Below are 9,724 nucleotides of genomic sequence, written 5' to 3'. Positions count from 1 at the left end.
ATCACCTGGTCGATTTACTTTGTCGTCCTTTCCCTATGGCAACACATGTTCTCTGTCTCGCTGGTGGGAAGTGAAACCCCAATGTATGTTTCTTGCTTTTCATTTTGCGCCCTAAACTGTATTTTTTTATTTCTAATAAACAATTATTCCTTCTTTGGGCCGATGCCATACAGGGAGCACTTATGAACTCCCGGCTAAACGTCCATCGAACCACATGAATATTGAAACTTCCTGGCAGATTAAACTGTGTGCCGGGCCGAGACTCGAACTCGGGACCTTTGCCTTTCGCGGGCAAGTGCTCTACCGACTGAGCTACCCAAGCACGACTCACGCCCCGTCCTCACAGTTTTACTTCTGCCAGTACCTCGTCTCCTACCTTCCAAACTTTACAGAAGCTCTCCTGCGAACCTTGCAGAACTAGCACTCCGCTGTAGAGTGAAAATTTCATTCTAGAAACATCCCCTAGGCTGTGGCTAAGCCATGTCTCCGCGATATCCTTTCTCTCAGGAGTGCTAGTTCTGCAAGGTTTTAATCCGCCAGGAAGTTTCATATCAGCGCAGACTCCGCTGTAGAGTGAAAATTTCGTTCACATGAATATTGTCTATTTTGTACGTATTGAAGCATGTGCCAGATATAAATTGGTGGTGACGCTGACTGGTTTTCCAGTAACGACGACACCAACATTATCAACACCATCAACAACGAAGTTCACATATGCCATTAGGTTACGCTTCTAATGAAGCATTAATGTCTAATCTTCAGACTTACTATATGGAGATAATAATAATTATGTTGATAAAATGTTTCTTAATGAAGCCATCCAATAATTTTTAATGACCGTGCGTTTGAAATCTATACTGAAAATAGTAATTTGTTGATTTTTCAAAAATTCCGAAGGTTATATCGCTGAGGATATCTAAGTCGTCTACAGCTTTAATTGTTTTGTAGAGAACAGTAATCATCTGCCAGAGGTACGACAAGAGGATCAAAGTGAACTGCACCAATTAGTGCATTGTGCCTCATCCCAGTATCTGAGAAAGGGTACTAGCCAACTGTATAGCGGGTGGAACCCAGTGCAAAAATGACTGGTGACAAGGCAGTTCTGGAGGATAGAATCACAGTGGTTAATTCCGATGTTTAACGATATCTCGCAGGGAAGCTGTGGTTTAGCATCCCCACCAGCAGATGCTGATGTGGTTGCAGACAAGCTGGCTTCGGTGCCACAGCGAAATAGTGCAGAACGCTGCCACGGAGGCGCGCGCGAAGAAGGATCGTAGGTGCAGAGCCACCGGCCAGGTATTTACTTGCCTGCGGCGGTAGGTCGGGCCGGGCTGTTCTTACGCTGACGTCAACACACTCGGACCTAGCCCTCGACTCACGCCATACTCTGGTTTCCGCGTACCGAGTTGTTCAGCCGTTTCGCTTTGTGTTTTCTCTGTGCTCGTCTCTATGCGCTGTTCGAACTATCTGCTCCACCCGTAAACTGAGTCGCACATCGAGTTTGTTCTCTTTTCCGGAGTCTTGCTCGCCAAATTCGTAGTCGAACCACCCTTGACAAGTGTAGTTCCATTTGTGCCAACAGTGACGGTTTCGCGGCGTTCTCATGCCTGTGCAGATAAAAAAATGTGCGAAAAGAGAAATACTTTTCTTTCGGTTTTTGTGGACTTAAGAGAAGGCATTGAAGAAACTCATTACCCTACTTAGCACACCAACTCAAAGAGCAACGTCAAACTTTAGAAATGAAATCATGGAGAACGTTGATATCACAATATAGCATTTGACATGATCCTCACAGCTTCCCGGTCTCAAAATTAAATATGAAACTGCATTAGAGTTCATCGTCTGACTTTATTTCGCTCTGATTCTTTTTTCTTCTGGAAGGACCATTGCTGGTGTCTTAGCACCGTCTTAGACGCTCTTTTTCGTTAGCCTCCGGCCTATAAGGATGGATTAAAAGGGGTTGCCCTGTACTAATATACTGATTGAGTTTAAGTATAATGTCATGAACATTAACTGTATTCACTTCTTATTTTTCAATATAGTCATTGTCCTAATCTGATTTTTAATGTCTTTTAGCAAATATTCGTTGTCGTCGCCTCGATACGGTGATGCAATGCATCAGTCCCATTTGTCGGAACCTTAAGTGCTTATTGCACGCCGGCCGTTGTGGCCGTGCGGTTAAAGGCGCTTCAGTCTGGAACCGCGTGACCGCTACGGTCGCAGGTTCGAATCCTGCCTCGGGCATGGATGTGTGTGATGTCCTTAGGTTAGTTAGGTTTAATTAGTTCTAAGTTCTAGGCGACTGATGACCTCAGAAGTTAAGTCGCATAGTGCTCAGAGCCAGCCAGCTTATTGCACGTTCCAGAAGCGAACCTATCTTCATTCAGTAGCCTGATTACGAAGTCCGATGCCTGTTTTTGAGCGCCGTTTGATTAAAAGGTGAATTTTGACGCATCATCGTGTTAAAGATGCATCGATAACACAGGAGCCGCCAACTTTAGTTTCTCGTCTCATAATTGCCCTTTCTTTCTTTTCTCATGTTATCACGTACAAAAAACATTCTAACAATTTTAATAACGGAAAGAGCGATTATATTATGGTCATGGTATTGAGACATAGAAATTAGTTGGTTGGTTTCATGTACCAAGGAATACTTGTAGATTTGAGCTTAATGATGTGGAACGAGTCATGTTACATTCCCATTACAAAATCCGTTTATTAATATGGCTACATGATGAACATTTACATTAAAAAATGGAGATGTAAATTAGTAATTTCTAACTACCATTTTCTACGTAATACGTAAATTGGAAATCTTCTGTAGAATAGAGCGAGTTATCGCGGAGAAACGTTTTTAGTTTGTTTTCAAATTTTACTTTTCTGGTGTTACGCCTGCATTATGCCGTCGAATTGACATGCCAATGCTGGTGCTACACCGTCAGAAGTGCAGACGACAAATGATGCTATCGAATTATAAAAATTACAGTTTCTCGGAGGGTGGAAGACTGAAGTTACACACCATTGGTCCCCTGGGATACCCTTCACGTTTTGCAAATGCGTAATGCCATTGGCCAAGGGGGCATGGGGCGGGGAGAGGAATTCCGGGCTGCCTACACCACAACAGCCCATTAGCAAAACGGCGAAAGTACGCACATTATACGGTTTTTTTTACTTCATTAGTTTTACGCAGTTGATGTCTACCGGATCTTGTATCCTACAGTGTGTTATCAGGTAAGCAATTTTTCAGATCTCTTCCATTATTGACGTATGGTTTTATGCTAAAGTATTATTTTTGGACGATATTTCCCGTGTACTCATACTACTTTCCCTAGGCGTTAGCTAACTTTTAAGCGTTTTTTATCCGTCCACAGTAATGTCCCATTCATTGTTAGTTGTTTCTCCCACTTTTTTCTAGGCTTAGCTCATTCAGCCGCGATGGTTTGTACATTTTGACAAGCATCTTTTCGGTGTAATAAATTTTATCATGACAACCCTCCAGTGTGGTTTGACCCTTAACTTGGATAACTTCCTGGAAGCTGGGACTTTGTAATTGTCCTTCTACACTATGGACATGTAACCACTGTGAGTATATTATTGATTCTTATTTACACGTCAACTTCCATAGAACCAATTTGAGGAGCAAATTTCCAAGGTCATGGAACGTGTCAGTACATGAAATTACAACATAAAAGAATAGCAGACAAAAATAAAATGTTTATGAATCCTTAAATAGCCAAACCATAAGTTTAAGTAAACGAAATCAACAATACAACAAGAATCAGCTGAATATTTGAAGGAAGTGCTCGACAGAATAGAACGAGTGACCCATGAGGAAAATTTTCAGTTTCGATTTGAAAGAACGTGGATTGCTGCTAAGATTTTTGAATTCGAGAGGTAGTTCACTGAAAATGGATGCAGTAGTATACTGCAGACCTTTCTGCACAAGAATTAAGGAAGTCCGATCCAAATGCAGGTTTGATTTCTGCCGAGTATTAACTGAGTGAAAGCTGCTTATTCTTGGGAATAAGCTAATATTGTTAACGAGAAACGACAGTAAGGAATATATGTATTGGGAGGCCAATGTCAAAATACCCAAACTCGTGAAAAGGGGGCGACAAGGGATCGCGAACTTAACACCACTTATTGTCCGAACCGCCCATTTCTCAGTCAAAAATATCGTTTTAGAATGGGAAGAGTTACCTCAAAATATAATACCATACGACATAAGCGAATGAAAATAAGCATAGTAGGCTAGTTTTCGTGTCGAACGATCACTTACTTCGGATGCCGTTCTAATAGTAAAAATGGCAGCATTAAGTCTTTGAACAAGATCATGAACATGGGATTTCCACGACAGTTTACTATCGATCTGAACACCTAGAAATCTGAACTGTTCAGTTTCGCTAACCATATGCCCTTTCTGTGAAATTAAAACGTCAGGTTTCGTTGAAGAGTATATTAGAAACTGTAAAAACTGAGTCGTACTGTAATTTAGCGTTAGTTTATTTTCTACAAGTCATGAACTTTGGGCATGGACTACACTATTTGAAACCGAGCCAATGTCGTGCACAACATCCTCTACTACCAAATAGAGTCATCAGCAAACAGAAATATTTTAGAGTACCTAGTAATAATAGAGGGCATCTCATTTATATGAAGAAGCAACAGTAATGGCCCCAACACTGTCCCTGGGGCACGCCCCACCCCCACGCCACTGTACCCCATTCAGACCCCACATCACAGCCATTCTCTTAATTGTGAATAATGATCTTTTGCTGTCTGTTGCTAAGATAAGAAGAGTTGAACCAATTGTGAGCTACTCCCCATATTCCGTAATGGTCCAGCATATGGAGCAATATTTTGTGATCAGTCACCTTAGTTAAATGAAAAAATATGCCTAGCGTTCGAAACCTTTTGTTTAACCCATCCAGTACCTCACAGAGAAAGGAGCATATAGCATTTTCACTTGTTAAACGACTTCTAAAGCCGAACTGTTCATTTGATAGCAAATCGTGTGATATAGAATGATCAATTGTCCTTTCATACACAGCCTTCCCAATAACTTTAGCAACACTGATGGCATAGAAATAGATCCAAAATTGTCTGCATTATCCTTTTCTCCCTTTTTATAAAGCGGCTTAATACTGAGTACTGTAATCGTTCAGGAAACTGACCATTCCTAATGGAAAAATTATAAATATGGCTAAATACAGGGCTAACATGTGCATCACAGTACTTCAATATTCTGCTAGGCGCTCCATCAAAATCATGAGAGACCTTAGTCTTCACTGATTTAATTATTGACTCAGTCTCCCCCCTCCCCTCCCCCACCCTGCCTGTATCACAGAGGAGTATCTCAGACATCAATCTCGGAAAGGCATTTGCCAAGATAGGTATATGATTTCCGGCAGAAACTAAATTTTTATTTAATTCACCAGCAATTCTCAGAAAATGATTGTTAAATGCTGTATATATATCCGATTTTTCAGCAACAGAAATATTTTTACTACGAACTGACTTTATATCGCCGATCTTGTGCTGCCGGCCCGTGTGGCCGAGCGGTTCTAGGCGCTTCAGTCTGGAACCGCGCGACCGCTACGGTCGCAGGTTCGAATCCTGCCTCAGACATGGATGTGTGTGATGTCCTTAGATTAGTTAGGTTTCAGTAGTTCTAAGTTCTAGGGGACTGATGACCTCAGAAGTTAAGTCCCATTGTGCTCAGAGCCATTTGAACCATTTGATCTTGTGCTGCCAACCAGACACTTCCTTCACAACTGACCATATGGTTTTAATTTTATCCCGTGAATTAGCTATTCTATTTGCATACCACATACTCTTTGCCTTCCTAATGACCTTTTTAAGCACCTTACGGTACTGTTTGTAATTGACTACTGTAACTTGATTGTGACTACTTCTAATATTTTGATGTAATTCCCACTTTGTTCTACACGACATCCTCATCCCACTAGTCCACCACCCGGGCTGTCCATTACTGCTAGTACCCTGTTTAGAACGTTCTAATGGAAAACAACTCTCATAGGGCACGAGAAATGTGTTAAGGAAAACATTATACTTATCATCTATGTTATCGGAACTATAAACATCCTGTCACTCTTGGTCGAGGTTTGAAAAACTCTCTATTGCTGTTGGATTAACTTTCCTACATGGTTTGTAATTATATGTGACATTTGTTTGAGTAGAAAAGACTTTCCGTGTTAAAATTTGTGCATCATGGTCTGAAAGGCCATTCGCCCTTTTACTAGTAATTGAAAATGAATAAAAATATTGTCTATGGCTGTGCTACAGTTCCCCTGCACCCTAGTTTGAAGAAGCAGTCTGCATCAGATCATATGAATATAGGAGATCTACCAACATCCTTTTCTTGCTCCGTCATATACAAAATTTATATTGAAGTCACCACATATAGCTAGTTTTTGGTACTTCCTACAAAGTGAGTCATTAACCGTCTCTAGCTTGAGAAGAAATGCTCTGAAGTCAGAGTTAGAGGACCTATAAACGACAATAATGTAATTAGAAGTTTAGTTTCACTAAATTCAACTGCTCCTGCACAACATTCAAATATCTGTTCAGTGCAGTGTCGTGATACGCGTATAGACTTATCATTGTTTTTTTGTTGAATGCCAACAGTATGGTTCTGCATTTCTACCATTTCAAAAATTTCGCACAGTGATTGGTATTCTTGACTGATAAACCTGAAGATGCTTCTATAATGATTTGAAACCAGTAGTAGCGAATAAAGCACCTTCTTACAGATATGTGGCTTTTGGAAACTTCTCATCACTCACAACCTTTTAATTGTTATTTGTCTGCCCCCAGTAGCTGAATAGTCATCGTGACGGATTGTCAATCCTCCGGGCCCGGGTTCGATTGCCGCCTGGGTCGGGGACTTTTCTCCGCCCAGGGATTGGGTGTTGTGCTGTCCTCATCGTCATCATATCACCCTCATAGACTGCAGGTCGCCGAAGTGGCGTCAAATTGACAGACCGGCACCTGGCGAACAGTCTGCAAGACGGGGGGCCCTAGCCATACGATTAAATAAATAAATAAAATTGTTATATTTTTTATGATAATTTGAGTGATTACTGACTATTGAGTGTTTTTACTGTTATTCACAAATATGTCACTGCCTGAGCACTTGATGCTGACATCAGCGACTCCGCGAAATCTGATGCTGATTCCATAAACTCCAGGAACGATGATGCTGGTCAAAATTCCCGTTGATCCTCTACTGACAGAAAATCGATAACTGTGATTCGAAGTACCATCCGGCATGTACTATACAGTGGCTTGCCAAGTACGAGGGGCTTTCGACAAGCAGTGCAACACATTTTGTTTTGTTTTGAAAGCAGGTAGGTTTTATCCAGGATTCCAATACACAATATTATTCCCCGCTCTTTTGGCTACAGAACCATATTTCTGAATATAATCTCCGTTCTATGCGACTGCCTTACACCACCTTACTGGAGGGCTTGTGAGATTGGATGGTACTACTGTACTCGTCACGTGGGAGCCAACGCCTTGCTGCATCAATAACCTCCCCAGCGGATGCATAGCGCTTCCTGCCGAGTGCATACTTCATTGGGCTAAACAGATGGTCATCGGAAGGCGCGAGATCGAGACTGTATGTTGGATAGGGAGAACAGTCCAATGAAGTTTTGTGAGCTTCTCGCGGGTGCGCCGACTTGTGTGAGGTCTTGCGTTATCACAGGAAAGTAGATGTTCGTTTGAATTTTTATGCCGGCGAACATACTGAGTCGTTTCTTTAATTTCCTGAGGGTAGCACCATACACTTAAGAGCTGATCGTTGCACCATGAGGGTGGACATCAAACAGAGTAACCCCTTTAGAGTCCGAGAAGACCGTCACTATGACTTTACTGGCTGAGGGCGCAGCCATCAACTTCTTCTTCTCAGGAGAGTTTGTGTGACGACAATCCATAGATAACCGTTTTGTTTACTGTTCGAAGTGATGAATCCATGTTTCATTGCTTGTGTTTGACAAAAAATTGTCACGACCAGAATTGCAACGCGCAAGTAATTTCACATAAATGGTCCATCGTTGGTCTTTATTTCTTATGTTGGAAGGCAAGGAATACAGGGGGTATAAACCTTTGAGTAACCGAACTGATACACGAGTGTGTCCCACTACCAACAGAGACAGCCACTTGAGCAGTGAGATGTTTGATTGAGATCCGTCGATCACATCGGATGAGAATGTCCGCACGTTCCAATATTGCAGGAGTCACACCGATGTGTGGCTGACTGGCACCCAACGACTCACTGTCCTTTTGTTCGCTACCAGGTCTCTGTAAACATTCTGCGAGCGCCTACGAATATCTAGGATGCTATCGTTTTCCGCCAACAGAATCTCAGTGATAGGTCTCTGTTTGTAACGACCTCCGCTACAGACGCCATTTTGAAGGTTACGTGTAGCACCACCATACAGGGGGTCCATTGATAGTGACCGGGCCAAATATGTCACGAAATAAGCATCAAACGAAAAAATACAAAGAATGAAACTCGTCTAACTCGAAGGGGGAAACCAGATTGCGCTATGGTTGGCCCGCTAGATGGCGCTGCCATAGGTCAAACGGATATCAGCTGCGAATATTATTACATACTCGTGTAGTACGTAAAGAAACATGAATGTTTTAGTTGGACCACTTTTTCCGCTTTGTGATAGATAGAGCTGTAATAGTCACAAACGCATAAGTACGTGGTATCACGTAACATTCCGCCAGAGCGGACGGTATTTGCTTCGTGATACATTACCCGTATTAAAATGGACCGTCTACCAATTGCGGTAAAGGTCGATATCGTGTTGATGTATGGCTATTGTGATCAAATTGCCCAACGGGCGTGTGCTATGTATGCTGCTCGGTATCCTGGACGACATCATCCAAGTGACCGGACCGTTCACCGGAAGTGTTGAGCCACATGTGAATCATCAACCACGACCTTCAACAAATGATGATGCCCAAGTAGGTGTTTTAGCTACTGTCGCGGCTAATCAGCACATCAGTAGCAGACATATTACGCGAGAATCGGGAATCTCAAAAACGTCGGTGTTGAGAATGCTACATCAACATCGACTGCACCCGTACCATATTTCTATGGACCAGGAATTGCATGGCGACGACCTTGAACGTCGTGTACAGTTCTGCCATTGGGCACAAGAGAAATTACGGGACGATGAAAGATTTTTTGCACTCGTTATATTTAGCGACGAAGCGTCATTCACCAACAGCGCTAACGTAAACGGGCATAATATGCACTATTGGGCAACTAAAAATTCACGATGGCTGCGACAAGTGGAACATCAGCGACCTTGGCGGATTAATGTATGGTGCGGCATTATGGGAGGAAGGATAATTGGCACCCATTTTATCGATGGCAATCTGAATGGTGCAATCTATGCTGATTTACTACGTAATGTTCTACTGATGTTACTACAAGATGTTTCACTGCATGACAGAATGGCGATGTACTTCCAACATGATGGATGTCCGGCACATAGGTCGCGTGCGGTTGAAGCGGTATTGGATAGCATATTTCATGACAGGTGGATTGGTCGTCGAACCACCATGCCATGGCCCGCACGTTCACCGGATCTGACGTCCCCAGATTTCTTTCTGTGGGGAAAGTTGAAAGATATTTGCCACCGTATTCCACGGACAACGCCTGACAACATGCGTCAGTGCATTG

General features: G+C 42.5%; 1 non-coding gene across 1 annotated transcript; it reads right to left on the bottom strand.

The window, feature by feature from the left end:
* Positions 1-248: 248 nt before the first annotated feature.
* Positions 249-323, bottom strand: Trnas-cga. The gene has a single exon. It is a non-coding gene; the product is annotated as a tRNA-Ser (tRNA).
* Between the last annotated feature and the right edge of the window lie 9,401 nt (positions 324-9,724).

This window comes from Schistocerca piceifrons, chromosome 5, assembly GCF_021461385.2.
Source record: "Schistocerca piceifrons isolate TAMUIC-IGC-003096 chromosome 5, iqSchPice1.1, whole genome shotgun sequence".
Classification (NCBI taxonomy): Eukaryota; Metazoa; Arthropoda; class Insecta; order Orthoptera; family Acrididae; genus Schistocerca; species Schistocerca piceifrons.
The sequence above is the reverse complement of the archived record's forward strand: the minus strand, read 5'-3'. Positions and strand labels throughout refer to the sequence as shown.